The 21465-nt window shown below is 34.2% G+C and overlaps 1 long non-coding RNA gene across 1 annotated transcript in view; it reads left to right on the top strand.

Annotated features, from left to right (window-relative positions):
* Positions 1–3668: 3668 nt before the first annotated feature.
* Positions 3669–21465, top strand: part of LOC128555054 (uncharacterized) — a 36601-nt gene continuing 18804 nt past the window's right edge. The window contains exon 1 of the long non-coding RNA XR_008369773.1: positions 3669–3793. This is a non-coding gene — a long non-coding RNA (uncharacterized LOC128555054). The remainder of the gene's footprint in view (positions 3794–21465) is intronic.

The following is a 21465-nucleotide window of genomic DNA, read 5'->3' as shown; positions in this document are numbered from 1 at the left end:
AGGCATTCAGTGTTGTTGTATTTTCAGGTCCTTTGGGATCATGGAGTCCATTCAATAGATGTGTAATAGAGTTTCGCTTAAACCGGGGCTAGGGGGGCGTGAGAGGTGCTGATCATTTCATTACCTCTCGTGAATAGACCGAGTCTGCTATTATTCTTCTTGGTTGCATTCTGTGCTTCAAAAGGATTTTTTTACAGTTTCTTTTGTGCCATTCAGACATTCAGAAGCAGCACCCCACAACTGTAACATATCCTGCTAAATTGCAACATTCTATAAAAGCACGAAAAATTAGACCAACAGTAGTTTTTCTACCGCGTATTATAAGTACATGCCTGAAGAGGGTTTTAATCGATGAAAATGAGCATGAAATATGGTTGGAATATCTTTTAATCAATTTCTTCTAGATAATTTTCTATCAAAATTTCGAAGTTTGTCATAAAACGCTTGATTGACATCAATATACTGTGTTTCGCAGGTTAAGCCATGTCTCAACAGACGTGCATATCATTGATCTAGAAATACAATTTTTATTTTGCAAAAAAGAGATAAATCTTTGCCATTTCTTTGGCAAACAAAACACCGACAGCGATTATTATCCTGCGAATGCTGTAACGTTATCCAGGAATACTGTAACAGTAGCATCCTAAATCTGTAACATGATATCCTCCACAACCGAGTCTCGTGTAACAGTTCCTCCCCCGTGCTAAAATGGTTTTGGTTATTTAAACATTTAATATGGAATTGACACTGTCATAGAAAACTACTCATCATAGCATAGTTGGAAGCCTTAGTACAACTGAAATCTGGCCAAATGCGGAGAAAATGGACTACTTAAGGATGTACAAGGTTTTTTTCCCCCACAATATTTGCAATTTTGAAAAAAAAAATCCTTCGAATGTTTCTTTCTAACAAAATTTATGCCAAAAATTAATGCTGTTAATGCTATGAGTGGTAGCTGTGGTAGTAGTACTGGTGGTACTTATACTGGTAGTAGTGGTTTTGGTAATGGTTTTAATGGTAGTAGTGGTGGTTGTGATGGTGGTAGTGTGGTGGTTGTTGTGATGGTTGTAGTAGTACTGGTGGTGGTAGAAGTGTTGGCGGTGGTGGTAATAGTGTGTTGGTTTTTGTGGTAGTGGTGGCGATAGTAGTCTTTCTGGTGGCAGTAGTGATGCATGTAGTAGCGGTTGTTGTGTTGGTAGTAGTAGTGGAAGTGGTAGTAGTGGTTGAGGTAGTAATAGAGGTAGTGTAAGTGGTAGTAGTAGTGGTGATAGTTAAGGTTGTGTTGGTAGTAGTTATGGTACCGTGGTAGTTTTGGTTGCACTTGTAGTGGTAGTTGTGGTGGTATTGGTAGTAGTAGTAGCGTGGTGGTGGTTTAAGTATTGATGGTATAGAAGGTTGTGTTAGAGGTAGTATTAACGGTGGTAAAGGTTATGAGGTGGTAGTGGTGGTAGTAGTACATTAGGTAGTGGTGATGGTTGTGGCAGTAGTAGTGGTTGAAGTGTTGGTAGTAGTAATTTTGTGGTGGTTGCAGTGGTGGTGATAGTAGTAGTGGTGGTGGTAACAATGTGGTGGTAGTAGTAGTGATGGTGTGTAGGTAGAAGTGGTACTGGTTGAGATATTCGTGTTGGTTGTCATGGTGGTAGAAGTGGAGGTGATTGTGGTGGTGGTTGTACTAGTTGTAGTAGTGGTGGTGTTGGTGGTGATGCCTGGTGTTTGTGGTAGTATTGTTGGTGCTGGTGGTAGTCGTAGTGGTGATAGTAGTTTTTGTGGTGGTCGTGGTTGTGGTATTAATGGTTGTAGTAGAGATGATGTTTGTTGCAGTGGTGGTATAAGATTTGTTTGTTTGTTTTTGGTTTAACGCCGTTTATTTTCAACAGTATTTCAGTCGTGTAACGGCGGGCAGTTAAACTAACCAGTGTTCCTGGATTCTGTACCAGTACAAACCTGTTTTTCCGCAAGTAACTGCCAACTTCCTGACATGAATCAGAGGTGGAGGATTAATGATTTCAGACACAATTTCGTTTGTCAAATAGTCACGGAGAACATATGCACAGCCAGAAGATCTAACTCACGACCCCACGATCCGTAGACCGACGCTCTACCTACTGAGCTAAGCGGACGGGTCAGGAAGTGGTAGAAGAGGTGGTGGTAGTAATGATAGTGATGGTATTGATATTGATTTTAGTAGCGGTGGTAGAAGTGATTGTGGTTGATTCTGGTAGTAGTGGTGATGGTAGCAGAGGTGGTAATGATGGTGGTAAAAGCGCTAAAATGGGGTCAGGTTTTGAAGATAGAAAAAAATAGCCCGTTTAAAAATATTATAGGCATTCACTGTAAAGACTGGCCCGTTTTTGAGGACTCAAATATTTTATCCGTTTCACTACGTTATCGTTGCAAAAAAGATACAGGAAAGAAACTTTAAAAATCTTCTTGTCTTTGACGATTAAAAACAAGAGCGCCGCCAAGCGGGGCAATATACGCCCGAAGGGTTACATCAGAGGATGGGAGTAAAATTTCAAGAACTTGACTGTTGAAGCCCAAAGGACAGGAACAAAAAATAGAAAAAATTCCAAAAATAAAAATTCTAAAAAATAATTCTTACCAGGTAAAGTTATGTCAAAATACATCTAAAAATTGGATGTACCATCCATGTTGTACCACAGAAAAGTGGTCTCAGTTTTTCCCTACTGCCAATAATAAAAAAGTTTCAAAATAAGCTATTTATAGTAACAAAAAAGGGAAGTAATTCAAAATTTTTTTTTGTAAGAGAACAAAAAGGGATCTGCCAAATAAAAATAAGAGCACTGCAATGCATAACAATATACACAAAGCAAAGTCATATATGACCTTTGACCCCTTAGTGTGACCTTGACCTTGAAACGAGTCATCCAAACCCTGCGCGCTCAGGACTCAGTGTGGTGAACATTTGTGCCAAGTTTCTTTGAAATCCTTCAAGTAGTTCAAGAGTTACAGAGCGGACACAGCAAAGTCATATATGACCTTTTACTCCTAAGTGTGACCTTGACCTTGAAGCTAGTCATCCGAAACAAGCGCTCTGCACGTCGTCTCAGTGTGGTGAACACTTGTGCCAAGTTTCTTTGAAATCCTTCAAGCAGTTCAAGAGTTACAGAGCAGACACGAAACACACTCATATGACCTTTGACCCCTAAGTGTGACCTTGACCTTGAAATGAGACATCCAAAACTTGCACTCTGCACGTCATCTCAGTGTGGTGAACATTTGTGTCAAGTTTCTTTGAAATCCTTCAAGGGGTTCAAGAGTTACAGAGCGAACAAGAAATTACTAACGGACGGACGGACGGACAGACGGACACCGAGACCATAACATAATACGTCCCTTCGGGCGTATAAAAAAGACATTGTGTCTGAACTCATTCGTCCTCCACCTCTAGCTGACTCGTGTAAGGAAGTTGGTATTTACTTGCAGAGAACGGATTTGTACTGGTACAGAATCAAGGAACACTGTCCGCCGTTACATAACTGAAATACTGTTGAAAAAAGTTAAACCGCGTTAAACCCAAATAAAACAAAGCAAATAAGTAGTGATTCTAATCTAAATAAGGCAAAGCCAATCATGTTGATTTCCCTTATCGACGGACGAGTCTATATAAATTCCTGTATAAATATAGATGTTTGCTCAATATGACTTTTGAAGTGTTTTTATCACGAAAGTATATATACTATATCGATTGATTAAAAAACGTCGACTATCTTTTGAAAAATAGTTCTTGTCTGTTTCATCAAAGAAGAGGACGTGTTAGTCTAAAAGAAAAGTAAGTTGGCTATGTTTTATTTATCTGTTAAAGATGTTTTAAAGTCATTTACTATCTGTTTTATTGTATAACTGTGAGTATGGTATATTCTGTCTTTGTTTACTGAATGACACACGGCCTCCGCCCAGTAATATTGCCAAAACGATCATTAAGAGGAGGTAGCACTGTGTTGGAGTTTGTACCAATAAGAGAAAGTAACACTGTGTTGGGAGTTTGAATGGCATTGTGGGGGCAGGGAACAGTAAATTGAAACAAATCTCAAATCTGAATTGGTTCCAGTGTGAAACAAAATTTATATAAAAAAATACAATTTGGAGAAACGCCTGGGAAAAGAGTAGCAAGTGTATTGCATATACTTCTCTCTTAATTATGTGACAATTTCTGCCTGTTGATTCGTTTGTTCTATAATAAATCGGGTAAAGGTTATTCTCATTACTCAGCGTAACTTTTTTGGTTATATCTTTTAATGGCAAACATGTATGAGAATCATACATTCAAAGTAAATGAATTAAAAAAATAATTTTCAAAATTTAAATATTTTTATTCAAACATGTAATTTAAAATAACCTTTTTATTTAATTTGACTAAGACGGAATTAGATCGACGTACATGTTTACTATCTAATATACATTACATTGTAATTTCTTCAAATTGGTGATTTTTAATGATAATTTGGTATTTGTTTAAAAATTGTCGGGAAGAATGTTATTCCCATTACCTGATTACTAAGCGTATTTTAAGATATGTATTTAAAGGCACTAACCTCCAGATTTGGCTAAAAAAATCTTTCTCTCAAATTGAAGTGTGTTCATATTATGAACATTATAAAATGAGTTTTTGTTTCTAATATAATTATAAAAATTTCAAAGTAAAAAAAAAAAAGATGACATCGTCGGAGATCGAACCCAGGATCACCGCGGCAATAAAGACATTATTATGTTATCAAGCCTTCTTTAGAGATATAGCATTTATTTCCAGATTTCTAAAAAAAAAATTCTTGTTGTTGAACGGAGGCCAGAATTTTTATTTTTTGAAACATTTTAGGGCAAAATATATGTGTAATACGGGTCTCCTTGAAAAAGTGTATTTTCAACTTAAAAAGTTTTTAGATATTATGGATCTGTGGCCTGTAAATGCATTTTACATTACAATAATCTGAATTTGGATTTTGAACGGTAATGAAATTATCAAAATTTATAACTTCATATTTATAATTTAGGTGTTAAGACAAGAGCCATAATAATTGTCCCCAGCCGCGGGGCATGTTAGACAAATAAATACTAATCCAATCAGTTACCATAATGTACAGAAATATGTCAACATTCGGTTAACTTATTGTGAAACCCGTTATTTGACTTTAATCTTGTATGACAATGTGATAGTGATGCTAAATTGGGGTTTATCGTGTACAGATATGCAATAATTATAATAATTGTAGCAGAATAATATGTTTTCATATTTGCCCATTACTTTTAAGAGAAATATGTGAAAAAGAGTAAACTGCAAATATATGTTTTAATGTGAATATTACTTTCATTGTCCATGTATTATATTTACATGTCTAACTAAGAACATGCAGCTCTGTATGTTAATCGACTTTATGTTATGTTTTAATGCAATACATAATTCTTGTAGTGAAAATTAGTATTAAATGAATAAAAAAAGGAATATTTTTATTTTAACATGTAATTTGAAATAACAGTTTCTGACAAAGTAATGATTTTAAACACGAATTAGATAAACACACAGGTCTATCTAATTCAGTGACGTGGTGTCATCATTTCACGTGTATTAAGACGGGAAAAAAATTCCAGATTAGTAAAATCAGTGATATTCCAACGTTTAAGGAAGCAAGAAGACATACAATAATTCTCAAGTGTGGTTTATCGTAGAATAACCCGTCACAAAAAATATGTCACAAAGGCCGCAGGCCTGAGTGAATTATTGTTGCGCATAAGAACGAAAAACTCGGGTTATTCAACGATGAATCACACTTGGAAACTTGTTATTTCGATTCTTACACGACCAACTAGTATCAACAGTGTTAGAAAAAATGGTAACTAATTTTCACGACTGTGCTACGCACCTGGATCGGAAGACGTAATTGCACGCGCGTGGGTTATTGCAGTTATTGGGTTATAGTAACCCGAGATAGATTTTGCGCTACACGTATGTAGGTTATTCGCTGGTCGTATTAGAATACAAAACAGTTCATAAGTTTATAATTATGTTGTTATTTCATGTGATTAGTAGAGATGCAAGGAAATTAACATCTTTAAAAATATTTGCAGTTACTTCAAAATATCAAAAATCATTCATTATTTACTATTCTAGATACATACTTTCGCGATATATTCTTACGCATAAGAACGAAAAACACGGGTTAATTTCAACGATAAACAACAACTTGGGAACTTATTATTTCTTAAATGTACCACCTCTAAAATGACAAGTTGTACTGTACTCTCTCTCTCTCCCTACCTGTAACACTATCAGTAATTCCGTTTCTATCGGTCACGATTATTACAAACTTTTGTGAAACAGACATGTGTTTAGTCGTTTTGTGCTGAAACTTGCCCTCAAACCTCAACTCGAACTGGAGTATAGGCCATTACAGTAAAATTACATATTTGGAAAGTAGGTCACAATTTTAACTTGTCAAGACAGTGTTCTATCACGAACATTCCAAACTTAGGTTAATATGACTATCCTACTGTCTCTGATGTTCATACAGCAAAATGATCAGAAAATTGCGAATATAATCACAAGCGCCCATGATTCAAATGAATGCAAATTATTGATTCTAACATAACATAACATAACATAACATTATGTTACAGAACAGATCAGAACAGAACATATAGTTAATTCAACATAAAATTGTACATTCAATTTATAGTCGATAACTTTATTAAATTTCTGGTACAAGGTATACTATATACACATAGAAGAGCAACAGTTAAGGCTGAACACCACTAAATCCGGCTGCTCCTTATTTTATATAAAATTCACTCACTTTCAAACGGCTTTTCGATGTTTTCTAGCATATTAGATTTTCAGAGACTTATATTCCCATAAAGAACTATTATCGCTACTTTAGAAAAACAAAAAGAAAAGGGGATGTTAAGCTCTATATAAGAAAACTACAGTTCGATAAATACAACCCGCTGAATTTACTCCTTTTCGCTTCTTTCAATTTTTCCTTTCAAAGCATTAGATTCTTACGCCGCCATATTTACATAGCATGCGATAGGAACATGCCAATTTCGACAGAATGCTACGTGATACATACGAAACGCAGCAGAGTAAAAAAAAAAACACCATGCTGTTAAGAAAGGGCGCGAGGAAAGGGAGAAAGATTAGCACTATTTATATGTGGACTACTTGTGACCAGTGGAGGCTTTCATTTGATTTGGTAGTGATCTGCCTCAACGGTTATTGGTTAAAGGTCAGTAATTCAAATCCTTTTTTGTTTCATATAAAAAACGACAACTTCAGGTCGTCTTTACGTATCTTTATAGAACATCACTTTTTCCTACACATATTTTTCATGAAAGTTCTATCACAAAATAGCGACAAAATAAAAATGAAAAGAAAATAGGGGGTTGAATAGTTCCTAGTGAAACGCCAGTCAGTTGTGGTGTGCTACCCTAAAATGGCGCATTTTTGCTCTCGTCCGCACAATAAATACATACTTCAATCTCATCTTCATGTAGAATGTATTCTAGTAGTGAAAAGGTGTGATTAAAGCACGCGTTCTACACGAATTTGCACAAAAAGGGTGAATTAGGATCTATTTATTATGCACTTCTTTCGACTACACGACGGAAGCACATTTTCGACCGAATTACTGACCTCGTTCCTATTATTGGATAACCCATGCGCGTGCAGTGACGTCATCCGACTCAGGTGCGTAGCACAGTCGTGAAAATTAGTTACCATTTTTTTCTAACACTGTTGATACTAGTATGTCGTGTTAGAATCGAAATAAAAAATTCCCAAGTGTGACTCATCGTAGAATAACCAGAGTTTTTCGTTCATACGAGAAACAGTATATCGCGAAGGCCGCACGACACGGGTTATTTTACGATAAACCATGATTGGGAACTGATTATTTCTTAAACATTTAATGTGTGCGTGAATTGCCATATGCATGTTTATTCCAATTAATCATTGCAGTCTGTTCATCTATGATAGGTCACAATAACTGAATATGATTTATCCGATGATAGCTAATTCTTTTTATCCTACCTTCATGCAAAATAAAGGCAAAAATCAAGGGGTCAGATAAATTTTGCTTTATCTGGTCAGTGACTAAATAAAGCTTGGCGGACTACTTTTTGGATTTTTTTTTAAAACGACGCCATCTTGTTTTTGAGAATAACTGCTAAAAGACATATTTATGCAATTATTTTCATAAACGCGCTTTTATTAGGTATGTGAGACCATCACAAATGTATAGTGTATGCATACCGTACTTGCAATTACTACAAAAAAGTTTTTATAACGGAAACGCTCGGAGAAACAGAAAGTGACTCATGTATAGCGTTTGTTCAGAATTTTAGCTTTCTACTCGTCAATTTAGGAATATATTGCATCTGTAATGGAGTGTTATTGAATTTTATCATCGAGGAAACGGTTTGCCTATTCGTTTTGTCAAGCGGCGATATGGCGTGTATATTATAAGTCTCGTCAATCGTTTGCTTGGTGAGGATGGGCAATCCGACATTCAACTGAACTTCGGACAAAACTTCACTTGGCAGCAAATTAAAATTATTCTTTAATGTTCAGCAGAACAGAGAAGTCAGACACAAAGCAGAACAAGGTTAGCCTTTGTTTTTCGGCTCTAATTTTATAATATTTTTATTTTAAAGACCTGTTTGTGTAATGGTGGGGCGTATTAATTTCTGTGCAAGACAGACTCAGATCTAGTTGGTGGTAAATTTTGAATTTTAATCAAAGAATGATTTTAGATCAGAAGGTAGGATAAATAGAACATTCGGTTACTGTCTTATAAATTTAAATTTATTAAGTTCGTCTACGAAAAAATAAAAGTCTCGGCAGAGCCTCGACTTTTATATTTTCTCCGACTCACTTAATAAATTTAAATTTATAAGACAGTAACCTAATATTCTCTCTATATATAGTAAACCATACACAGAAAGATATAAGAATTATTATGTTCCGTAGTGGCAATAATAGAAATAAAGAAATAAAGGAATCATCCGCTTCTCCGTTTCATATTTCACCGCGATCCAAATACATGATTAAATTTTATATACCTAGATTTGACCACTACTGGTCATTATTTTCCGGCGTTCATATATGCCAAACCTGCCGGGTAATACACACATCGAATAAAGCTTTATCTTTAGTGCATAATGGACGACTAATGTTCAGCTTGGCTTACACGTGCAATGAAACCATAAAAAATCTTCAGATGTCAAAAAAGGGCTATTTGAGTACCGAGAATCAAACTTCAAAAAGAGTTTGCTCTTGGCACCAAACAAACAAAAATAGTTATGATTATCATGAAAAAGTAAATGTAACTTTTAATCCTAACCATACTTTGAAATTAGGTTAGTTTTGAAGAAAAGAAATGAAGGACGAACAGTATGAACATTTTTTATGTTGGAGGAAATTACATAATATACAAATATATAAATTAATACTTACTAATAATTGAATGTATTATAGGCATGAAAACCAGCCCCACCATCCGATCCCTAGCTTCTGTCAAATTATAGCTCTGTTATAAACCAGTTTTTATCTGGACATCAGATTGTTACACGAATAAAAAAGGCATTTTTTTTTGTGAATTCCCTTTGGGTGGTTTTTTAACAGACCTATTTATTACATGTAGGAGAAATCTGAAGTTACTCCACGCGAAGGTGTAAAAAGGGGAATCCTGTTCCATTTGTGTGAGTCAGTAGAACCTCCCTCTAGGAAAGTTTTAGAATAGAAATATAGTTGGTGGCTTTTGACTGAAGTGAATGGCGAGTATGACAAGCACATAGCTCGGCATACGAACATAGCGTCATTTTTCAAAAATGAAAACAATAATAATAAAAAAAAAAAATTCAATAAATAAAGGTCGAGGGTATGATGTTAACAATGAAATGTAGATAGTCCATTGGAATGTGATATAGAGGTGTACAGTAAATCCTGCTTTAGCGGCCGTCTGCATAAACAGCCGCTTGGCTTATGTAGCCGATCAACATTCCTCCCAAACTGACCAAACTCTCTAATTTCAATATGTTTTAAGCAGCCGCATGTGTAAAGCAGCCACACTGTATCGCTGTCTTAGCTGGCTGCTCTCTCATTTGACTTTGTTTCCATTTACAGTATTACGACTACTGACTGTTTTCAGTATTTGAACGCATTCCCTCCGCCCAACCCTCAACCCCCATTTTGTTTGACAAATGCAATGACACTACAATTTATGTCCATATTATCACGTAATGAGATATCAGTAAATGAAAAATCATAAAGAATTTCTTTGCGGCGTTCATTACACTATATACCTTTTAAAAGCAGTTTTGTTGGATCTTTTTTTTTCAACAGATACTTTTTGCAATAAGCAGTGTTAGATACTTTTTGCAATAAGCAGTGTTTTGATTATGTTGCAGCAAGTGTATGTGATTGACTTATCTATCGACTGAATAAGTGTACATTTTGACTGCAAAATTTGATTTTGATAATCTGGTAAATCTTTTAAAGATTATTTAAATTTCTTTACTGACCTGCCTGAATTACAAAATAATATAAAAATATGTTAACCTGGCCTCCATTTATTGAAATGGTATTGATAATTTAATATCATCTATATTTGAGCAGGTTATTGTGCCCGGTTAATACCCATAGTAATATAAAAATTACGCGTCTAAAGTAGCTATGTTTATATGGATGACAAATTTGAAGTATTTACTAAGCTGTAGGAGGTAAAATATAAATTAGGCAGCTGTCAAATTCATATTCATATGTTTTGACCGTATCTTAGAGCTTCCAATATGCGTATCCAACAGAAATGTTTTATCACTCACTGTACAAATAGAGGTCAATTGAAACGTTAAGGAAGTAGCCTTCAGTGTCATGAACAGATTTTCAGTTTTAAGTTCATGACTTTGTAGGGTGTGTAAGACCAAACATAACTGTGAATCAATCATGTAATGACCTGTAAACATATTTACACGTACAAAATAATTCCATAGTAATTTAACAAAATGCAGTTTTCTATGAACATATTTCATGGTACCACAATCTGTAATACCAACAAAGACAAAAGTAGGCTAATTATTACCAAGCTATCTAACAGAATTACACTATCAGCATTCTTTACAATACAGAATACTTGAAATCATCCAAGCTATGACCCTGCTTTCTTCTAAAATTTATAAAACTACCAAAACACAAGAATATTTACTAACATGCGCAATCACTGACTGCACCCTTGCACCCTATCCTGGTCTGTTTTATTTCTTCTTTTGATTTTGCAGCCTTTTTTATTTTATGCTTTGAAAATTAAATGTTTCTCGGCAGTCATCAGGTAATTTACTCAGTATACCACGCAAAGCAGGCCCCTGGGAGTACTATTTTCGGATGCTGCTGAGAATAATATTGAAAACATAAAAAACAAACTTTCCAATCTGAAATGCTCGTACCAACCGAAGTACGGTACTGAAACAGACCTATCTAACAGACGTCACACAGACCGAATTTTTATTAACGGGTGGTGGGGTCCGTCGGAAAATCATAATTATGGGTGGTGTGGTCCATCAGAAAATCATAATTATGGGTGGTTGTCCTCACAAAAATCGTCTTTATCGGTGGTGGGTTGATTGTAAAAATATTAAAAATATTGAAACAATATATCTATTATCACCTTATTGCACTATACCATGTATGCAAGAACGGCGATACTTCAAAGATAGAGTCAGAGCGCGCGCTTTGTGTGACGTCAAGATAAAGAAAAACGTTTCACGACAATGTGAATGAATGAGGCGGGGTTAACCTGTCAGCATTGCTTCAAAAAAAGCTTCAGCCGTTTTTGTGACGTAAAAGAGCAACTCTATCGATTTCAAAAAGGAGGAAAGGGCAATTTGATCTGCAAACAGTAGTAAGCCGGAAAGTCACCATATGTCCTATAAATATGTGTCGTTGTGACTTTAAACCAAGCGAAGATATTTCAAAGAATGAAAAAAAGATAGGTTTTCAAAAATTGAATCAAGTATTCAAAAGAAAACAAGAGCTGTCCATAAGACAGCGCGCTCGACTTTTCTCAGTGCTCGACTCTGAATTAGAGCTTTGCCAGTAAAAAAGTTAAAAAGGGACATAACTTTGTCAAAATTCAAATTAAAGTTATGGGAATTGTGTCTCCTGGTGTAGACTTTGATAGTAAATAGCTATTTTGAGTTTCAAGTCAAAACCTTTAATAGTAAAAGAGATATTTGACTTTATAAAAAAAATAACAAAAATTTCTAAGTTAAAAAGGGGCATAACCCTGTCAAAATTCAAATCAGAGTTAACGGAATTGTGTCTCCTGGTGAAGATTTTGATAGTCAATAACTATTTTGAGTTTCAAGTCAAAAGCTTTAATAGTAACAGTCTGAGAGATATTTGACTTTATCAAAAATTTAAACAAAACATTCTAAGTTAAAAAGGGGCATAATTCTGCCAAAATTCTGACTTTAATGGTAAATAAGTATTTTAAGTTTCAAATCAATAGCTTTGATAGTAACAGAGATGTTTGACTTTATCAAAAACTTTTACAAAAAATCTAAGTTAGAAAGGAGCATAACTCTGACAAAATTCAAAACAGAGTTATGAGGATTATTTCTCCTAGTGTAGACTTTGATAGTAAATAAATATTTTAAGTTTCAAGTCTATAGCTTTGATAGTAACAGAGATATTTGACTTTATCGCCGACGCCGGGGCGAGTACAATAACTCTACTTTTTCTTCGAAAAGTCGAGCTAAAACTACTTGTCAAGGTAACTAATGTCAGTTTTATTTTTAAAAAATCTGTCATAAACAGACTCAGTCAAACTAAGTCTACAATTGCTTTTTATCTGTTTGTAATATAATTTCAGCAAGGTTTATATATTATAAGAACATGTTCATTTTTTCTTACAAAAATGCATGTCGCACAGTTTATGTGTAATCAGTGTCATCCGGTACTGAATAAGAAGTGTTTTTGTTTCTGTGATCACTCTTAAGTTATTTTTGACAGCTTAGACCTCTAAATTCCTGTCATGATGGAATGTTTACTGGTTTAAACTGATCTTATCTCAGTTCAATACATTAACATTTACTCCCTAACAAAGTTATTTCTTTATCTAAATGGGACATAAAATGTAAATATGTTAGTCTGGCCATCCGTGGAATGCCATATATTTTAGAATAAGCAAACAAACGTCTCTTACATTTTTATGTAGGTATGATATGGTATTCAATGAATTCGTTTGACGTGGAAGTGGCAACATTGAGCATTTAGCTATAAACAAGATTGCGGTCAATATAGCTGCCAAAATAATAGAAATACATATTGTTAAATGTTTTATTTAAGCCTCTCAGTATATTACACATACTAGTATAACATTAACACAATTAACTCAATATGAGATGTATGTGTATTGGTTATTGTAGCTTATATCCATATTATTTGTAATGTTTCAGAAATGATATTATAATTTTTTAATTACAATAATATAATTGATAATCATTAATTGCAAATCAAGTAAATTTAACGAACACTCACAATTTAAAACAATTTAGGGTTTTTATAACTATACGTTTCCTTTTAATACGTCTGTACGTGTAAAACATTTTTTTATATTGACTGGTTACTTATTTTTAAAACAATGACACATTCCTCAACATATAATCATATTAAACATACATTGTCTAAAATTGATATATCAAACATTGTTTTGGTTTAAACGGTATATAAAATACCTGGTCGTGTGACTTGGTATGGGTTGACACCATATAATAGAACATTATGTAATATAAAACGTCTATAGTATACCGTAATATGGAAAAAACAGCGCCGAGATATTCTTTGTATTTGTATTATAATGTCTAACTTCAACTTGTCAGTCACCTGTTTGACGTTTTGTTTTGTTCATCACAACACATTCTTGCCTCAGCAAGCACATAACACCGTGGGCGGCAACAGAAAACTGTTACATCGACATTGTATTTTTACGTGACAGCTTACTGTCACATGAACACCACATAAATGTTACGATTTCCTGTGGTGCCTGTTCTGCATTTGCAGTCATCATGACTGGTTTCAATTTTCGAAAACCCATATTCCACTGGGTCATGTTCTGGCAGATGCGGTTTCACAGCTTGTTTCCACACACAGGCTTGGAAATGCACTTGCTTCCGGTTCTGTCACTGATGGGAGTGAGTGTATCTTTGGGTCAATTTTGCGACCTTTTTGGCCAAACTGCAACACTAGCATCAGATTTTGTGTGTTCTCCCCACCATTGTTCCGTGAAAAGAGGCAAGAAATGCCGCTGATTCTCTAGCAACATTTCTTTCTTTTGCTGAATCGTCTCCAACAACTTCGATGAGATATATACAAAATTTATGAACCTTGATTTCTGTGCCCTATCAAATCAAATAGCAGCATGCCATATTTTCAATTGACCTGCTGATAGATCGTGTACTATATCCTTTTTGTCATCAACCGTCCGTCGCATTAATGTCAGTTATGGCTCTGTCTTTAATTGGGCAAATCTAGTATGACATCCTATGGCGGGTGCTTTTGTCTATATGACTTATTTTAATTGTTACTTAAACTTGGCAATTCTAAGTTCCATCTATTCTATAAATATAGATGCGAAACGGATGGCAATTCATACAACAGAACCTTTTTAAGTCAAATTATCTTACAACTCACACCGCTTCCAAGTCTTTGAAGATAAGTGTTGCAAATTCATCACACACAGAATCAATCTATATTTACTTAGGTAATTGTTTTAAAATTAGTTACAGAGACGTTGGTACGGTTGTATTTCTTCTTGCACTATACTATACCATTTCATGCTAAACAATATGTTATTTCGAGTCACACTAAATCTATCATGTTTAATATACCGTTAAAACCAGAATCACGTGTGATATATGTATTCTAATCAATGTTTGTTTTACTTGTTTTTGTATTGCATAAGAAAATTATACATAATTATGTTATGTTTTAAAATTAGGTACACTGTCATTACATAACCATTATTCAAATAAGAAAAAAAATCAACAACTTATTTGTCAATACCAAATGCTTGTCCGTCCATGTTAGTGATATGCTACCCATGTTTAGATCATATAAAACAATGCTTTATAGATAAATTTCAATTCAAAGGAAAGATAATTTAAGACTTTTGTATCTCTCTCTTTAAATCGATTTAAAAGGAGGTTACAGGGCAGATTGAGCGTGTTTCCTTTTCTTTTAGGATTTAAAATACCTTAAAGTAATTTCTTGCAAACATTGGTGCTTTCTTCACAAACGGGAACATCTTTACATTTTTGTTCAATATCTTACTCGCTATAAGGTATTATTACACCAACGTACCCGACAACTTGTTTGTAGTCAGAGCACCAAGAGCGTAATATTTTAAGGGCGACTAAGCAATCTGCGAGACAATTTTGCAATGTTGCGTATAACTTTGAACAGAGTCGCAGCTTCGTTAAATGGATGAGCAAGTAGAAAACTTCATCAGCTTCTTGATTAATTCGCCTCAAAAGAAATAGGTAAAGAGGGTAAATATGTTAACATAGCATGTCTACCAGAGAATATTTTAGTATCATATTGCAATCAGCGACAGTTATTATTTTGAGAGGTTTACGTTCGATATCTCCATCTTGTCAAACAATGAGAACAAGTTGTGCGTCTTCTTGGGGAATAAAGAGAGAATATTTCAATTTCGGAATATTTAGAAATATTGCAAAATAGGTCTTTTGTAGAAATTTAATACATGTAAGTTCAGAGACGCCTTTTAAATAATTTGACTACATCACGGGCGGCTCCAGTATTTGGTGTAAGGGGGGGGGGGGGGGGTAAAATATTTGAAGAGTAGAGCAAATAGGGGGGTCCGGCGGCATGATTCCCCGGTAAACTATGAAAATAATGGACCCATCTGGTGCATTTTGGGCGTTCTGGCGTACTTGATTTGTTATTGGCAAAGGACAGATTTTGTGACAAAATCAACGCAAATAACATGCTAATTATAGTCACGTCTTATGAATTGTCTGACTTATTCTTGCGCGAGTATCTCGGAACTTCTTAGCCCGTTTCCTGAGAATTTTTATGGGGAGGCTTTACCTAGGACTAAAACAAAAATTGTACAGAGTTTTTAGGAGCTCATGCATGTATAAAAACTACCGTCGTTCTGGAGTTAAAGTATGCCTGCATCTTAAACCTGACAACAGAACAACTTCATAATCTCTGCCGACGACGTTGATAAGCTTAAATGTTGTAAAACTTTGCTAGATCCCTCGTCCGACATCGACATTAAAAGCCTTTATCATACTTAAGGGCAGGTCCGGATCTAGCCTGGGAATCCAGTCTGACAATTTCTAACCTGTTTTCTACCTGCAAATTGACAATATCAGAAACTCGATGAATACCAATTAAAATTAATTAGCGCAAATTAGGTGGGATCTTTAATATAGGTAGGATTTCTTCTGACAAAGCACACTTATTATCAACGGCTTCCCAGGCTAGTCCGGATCCAGAAATACTTTATTTGATGCAGCGAGGCAACAGTTTAGAAAGAACGTGTCACCGGCAAGACGCATAGCTCCCAGCGTGAGTAGGAGTCAGGGTGTTCTCCCCTGCAAAAGTTTGAAATATAGGTATGTAATGGTGGCATCTGATAGATTGTTTTGGTCTGAAATTTGAGAAAATATGTTAAGTATACAGCATCTTCTGCGAATGACTGTGCTATTAACGGTAAAAAGTGACGACAAGTAAAGTAATTAATGATGACTATTTCATTTTGCAGTATAACAATTCATGCATGTTCACACAAATAAAAGTGTTATATATATATGAGCAAGACACAATAATGCATAGAAAGTCGTGCTACAAAAGAAAGCAAACTCTTCCCCTTATCGGTAGAGTTTGACAATATTCCTTCACGGAGGTTGCAAAGCTAACTAGAATGGTGTCGACAAAAATGTTTTATTGAATAATATATAAATATTGCATTCCTGAGAGTGTGATATGAAAAATGTTCACCACGAGATATATTCATATTTCGAGGGGTGAACATTTTTCATATCACTCTCGTAGGAATGCAATATTTATTTTATTATACCGAAAGCTTATAAGGGTCAATGCATTTACTGGAAAATCAACATAATAATTTATTTAACACTAAAAAGTAATTACTAAACAAATAACAAAGACAGAATTAAAGAGTCTTTACTTGTTAGCACTCATAATTTTTGGCGACTTTGCTGTGTAATAAGATAGATTTAGTCGAGACGTTTACATATCGCTGACCCCTATATTTATTCTAATATTTCAACATTGCGTCAATCAGCAGCATTCGAGAAACGGCGATAACTTTCAGTTTTCCAAACGAAACATGTAAGTGTGAGCACTCATTTTCGTAGTTAGATCATTTCCAAACTTACTGTCACAGTGGTAGTTTCGATTCAATATTTGATGAAAAATTGTTTTCGAAATATATTGCACGTAGCATAAAAAGAAAATTTGGCCTAGTTCGCACATGCAAGGGCACCAGAAATGGGTACTTTGATCATAACGTATAATTATAAAAGCGCCTCGCCTGAAAATTTATCGACTCAGTCTTTAAATCAATGCGAAAGTATCAATCTCTCAACGGGTGATGTGAAAAAATAATATCACATGCGCAGAAAAAAACAAAATAACGCTCTTGCGCATGTGATGTGAAATTTTGGATAATATTACCTGCGCAGAAATTAAAAATAACGATTTTGCGCATGTGATATAAAATCACTGGGGAATATGATATATTATTCAAATTAAACTAATGGAAAATTTGCATTGGACATTTATGTGAGGTAGAGTAATTTATAATAACGACGGGTCAATAATGCTAGTAAGTAAAAAAAACATATATAACTTAAACAACTGAACACAAAACAAATGCGCATGTCTACATAATCTTAGCAAGTTTTATTTGAAATGAAGAGAAGGAAACTACAGTGTAGCTGTCATTCGTTGTTAAAGAAGGGCCATAACTCCAGACAAAATAATCGATCATAAAAGTCAAGGCAACATGTACATATTCACTTCATGCTGTTGATGTATACTTAGTTTCAATTCCGTTGGATGCATCTGTGAGACTTAATTTCACGAGTTTGCGACGTCATGAATTAGTTCAAGATCAAATAGGGCAACAAATCCAGAAAAAACACAACAAGCATTTAAAACAGAGTTAGCAACTACTCCGCCTAAGGACATTTTCATCATACATACAGTATGCCAATACAGCATCTTGGCATGAACAAATTAAAACAAGAGTGCTAGGATGTTAAATATATGCTCGTCAGGAAATATTATAATAAAACATTTTCTGTACAAAACTATAAGTTTGGTAGAGAGTAAGCCAAAACAATGACATATCCAATTTTAACAACCAGGATAAAAAGTTTCAAGAATAATCGTTTTATAGTAGCAACAAAGGGAAGTAAGTTTTTTTTTAAGTCCACAAAAAACTCCATACCAGGAAGAGGTACCTTAAAATGCACCTAAAATTTGAAAGTAACACAGAAAAGTATATATATATAGTGACAACAAAGAGAAGTTAATCTGAAAAAATCTAAGTTATCATCCCTTTATTTATGGCAGAGTTATGGACCAGACAGAAACAGACCCTTTTAACCTTTGACATCTAAGTGTAACCTTGACCTTGGAGCTAGGGGTCAGGGTCTAGCAAATTAACATTAAAACATTATGAAAGATTTTCTATAAAACAAGTATGAAAGACATACACTTTTTCTACAAGACTATATTATAAAGTTACAATTTTTATGTAGAACTATGCTCAGAGAATAGAAAAAGGAATATTGTGCAAGTTGATGATTAATCAAAATGCACACATCTAAACTTCCATATTCATAATGTCATTAACAGTTGTGAGGCTTCGAAGTAAATTAATAAAAAACAAGTTCTTCATACTTGACAATTATATCTTATTTCCTAATACTTGATATTTCTTCTCTGATTCCCCCAAAGTGTTTGGAAATAAGATTAGACCTTTTGTATTATCCCTGCAGCCATGTTACAATTTTTATGTAGAATTATGTAGAATTATGCTCACAAAATTTAGAAAAAAATGTTGTACTGTACACATATTTTCCCGAAGGGTACACCTTTCTTAACTTCCATACGCATTATGCAATTCGCAATTGTGAGATTTCAATGTATTTTGCAAATTATTCTTAGGCAGTTCTTCATACATGATGCATACTTTTCTTTCTCCCTAATACTTGATATTTCTATTTCTCTGATTCTTGCGATATATGGTAGTACATTCTGTACATGTATGATCCCTCAAATAGTTAAGTTTTTGTTGACTAACTCTTCAAACAATTGTGGCCCTTCAGAAGATCATTTTCACACTAGTATAATTTTTACATGTTTTATATAAAACACAAAAGTTTAGAACGTAAAGTCTTAGAATTATAACATTATCAGTCTGACAGACATATTATCAAGACAATGTCATTAAGAAGTGGAAAAACAGTACCGTAAAGACTAAGAAATAGCTATGTATTCTAACAGATGATATATATTTATCTGCATGTCTTCATCTTCATTTTCAACCAACACTATGCACATGATCACTTCATGTCCGGAATGTATACTAAATGTCTATGATATTTTAAAGGACATAACTCAAGAAAAAGTAACCTGAAATGGAAGTCTCGCAATATGTGCATGACTATTTTCTGTTGATAATTTCATATCAACTTACTTTTGCAGAGCGACACAGTATGGAATCTGTAGGAGGAGATGAGATATAATTCTTATAGTTTATAAAGGGGCTTAACACTCCAAATTTAGATTTTAGGCTAAAATAGATAAAGGGGCCTTTACATTTAAGGTAAAAGTGATACTAATACAAGTTTCAAATGTATTGGATAGAAAGTGTGTGTGTGTGTGGGGGGGGGGGGGGGGGGGGGGGGGGGGGGGAGTTGAGTACATGAAGAACAAAAGAAACTGTAATATTTAATTCAAAATTATGAAAGGGCCATAACATTAGAAAAGTGTCATCAGATGTAAAATTAATGAAATAACATTTGAATTAATATGATATGATAATTTGAAAAAAATGACATAAACACTGAAGAAACAAATAATCAAATTTGATAGGCTTGACAATATGTGCATGCCCACTTCATGCTGATGTACCAAGTTTCATTTGAACTGATAAATAGTAATTACATGAAAGAATTTAATAAATGCAGCTCTAAACTAACCTGTACCTTTTTTATGTCAACTGTTCATAGGCTAGCAAAAGCTCCAGAAGGCTGCATTTAGGGCCTTTTGTTCACCATATCAAACTGTTACTAAAATGAAAGACCAGCATGCACATTTATATATAAATAAATGTTTCTTTCATAATTAACTGTGATTTCTCTATAAATTCCTTTGCTGACACTTCATATTAAAAACAATTTAGAAGTACAATGTACATAATTCTAAAATCAATTATTATAGTTTATAAAATAAGTGCTGAATGCCACATCTATTTTGTATAAAATGGTGTATAATTATAGCAGTCTTCTTCTTTTGTTGTTGCATTCATTGTCCCATTATTTCTTTGGATAAATTCATATCTTCAACTGAAATAGGTATAGTATAAAAAGTATGAGGAAACATATTGGTGGTTTTTAAAATAATGAAGCAAAAGTGTGACGTAGTGGTTGAAAATTCAAACCTATTTCTTTTGGTGGTCACCTATTTTTATGATAACAAATAATTCAAATTTCAAGGAAATATAATAACTTTGGGAAAGTGTTGCGAAATACCAATCAGATGATATTTCAGCCTTCAATTCATAAGTTCAGAGAATTTCTAGTAAGATAGGTGAAAAATGTTGCAGTGTTTTATGACAAGGAAATATGTATAACAGTATTTTTTTCAACATGTATGAATAGGTGTTTGTGTATAGTTTGAAACTAATTTATTAAATGTTTGTGGACATTGGTTTTTAAAATCACCCTTTCTGCACAAATCTGACATAAAGAATTTACCTAGAAAAGAGTGGTACGCAAGCTTTAACATTTATTCTAAGTCAAAAGGGGCCATAATTCATTCAAAATGCTTAATAGAGTAGCTTCATCCTTTTAACAGACTGGGGTCATGAATGTTAACAAGTATGCAAAATATCAAAGCAATATCTCAATGGACTTCGAAAATATTTGGGGTGGTACGCAAACTTTAACATTTGTGTGACGCCCACGCTCACGCTAACGCTAACGCCGACGCCGGGGCGAGTAGGATGGTTCCCTTATTGTTCGAATAGTCGAGCTAAAAATGACAAAATGCCATGCATGATAAAATGGAATGGTAAAATTCATATATACTTTATTATGCTACTAATTTTAAGAAGGTGCACAGGGGACAAATTGCAACAAAATATATATTCATGGAATATGTTCATAGTA

This window comes from Mercenaria mercenaria, unplaced genomic scaffold, assembly GCF_021730395.1.
Source record: "Mercenaria mercenaria strain notata unplaced genomic scaffold, MADL_Memer_1 contig_988, whole genome shotgun sequence".
NCBI classification, from domain to species: domain Eukaryota; kingdom Metazoa; phylum Mollusca; class Bivalvia; order Venerida; family Veneridae; genus Mercenaria; species Mercenaria mercenaria.
This window is presented reverse-complemented; position numbering and strand designations above follow the sequence as displayed.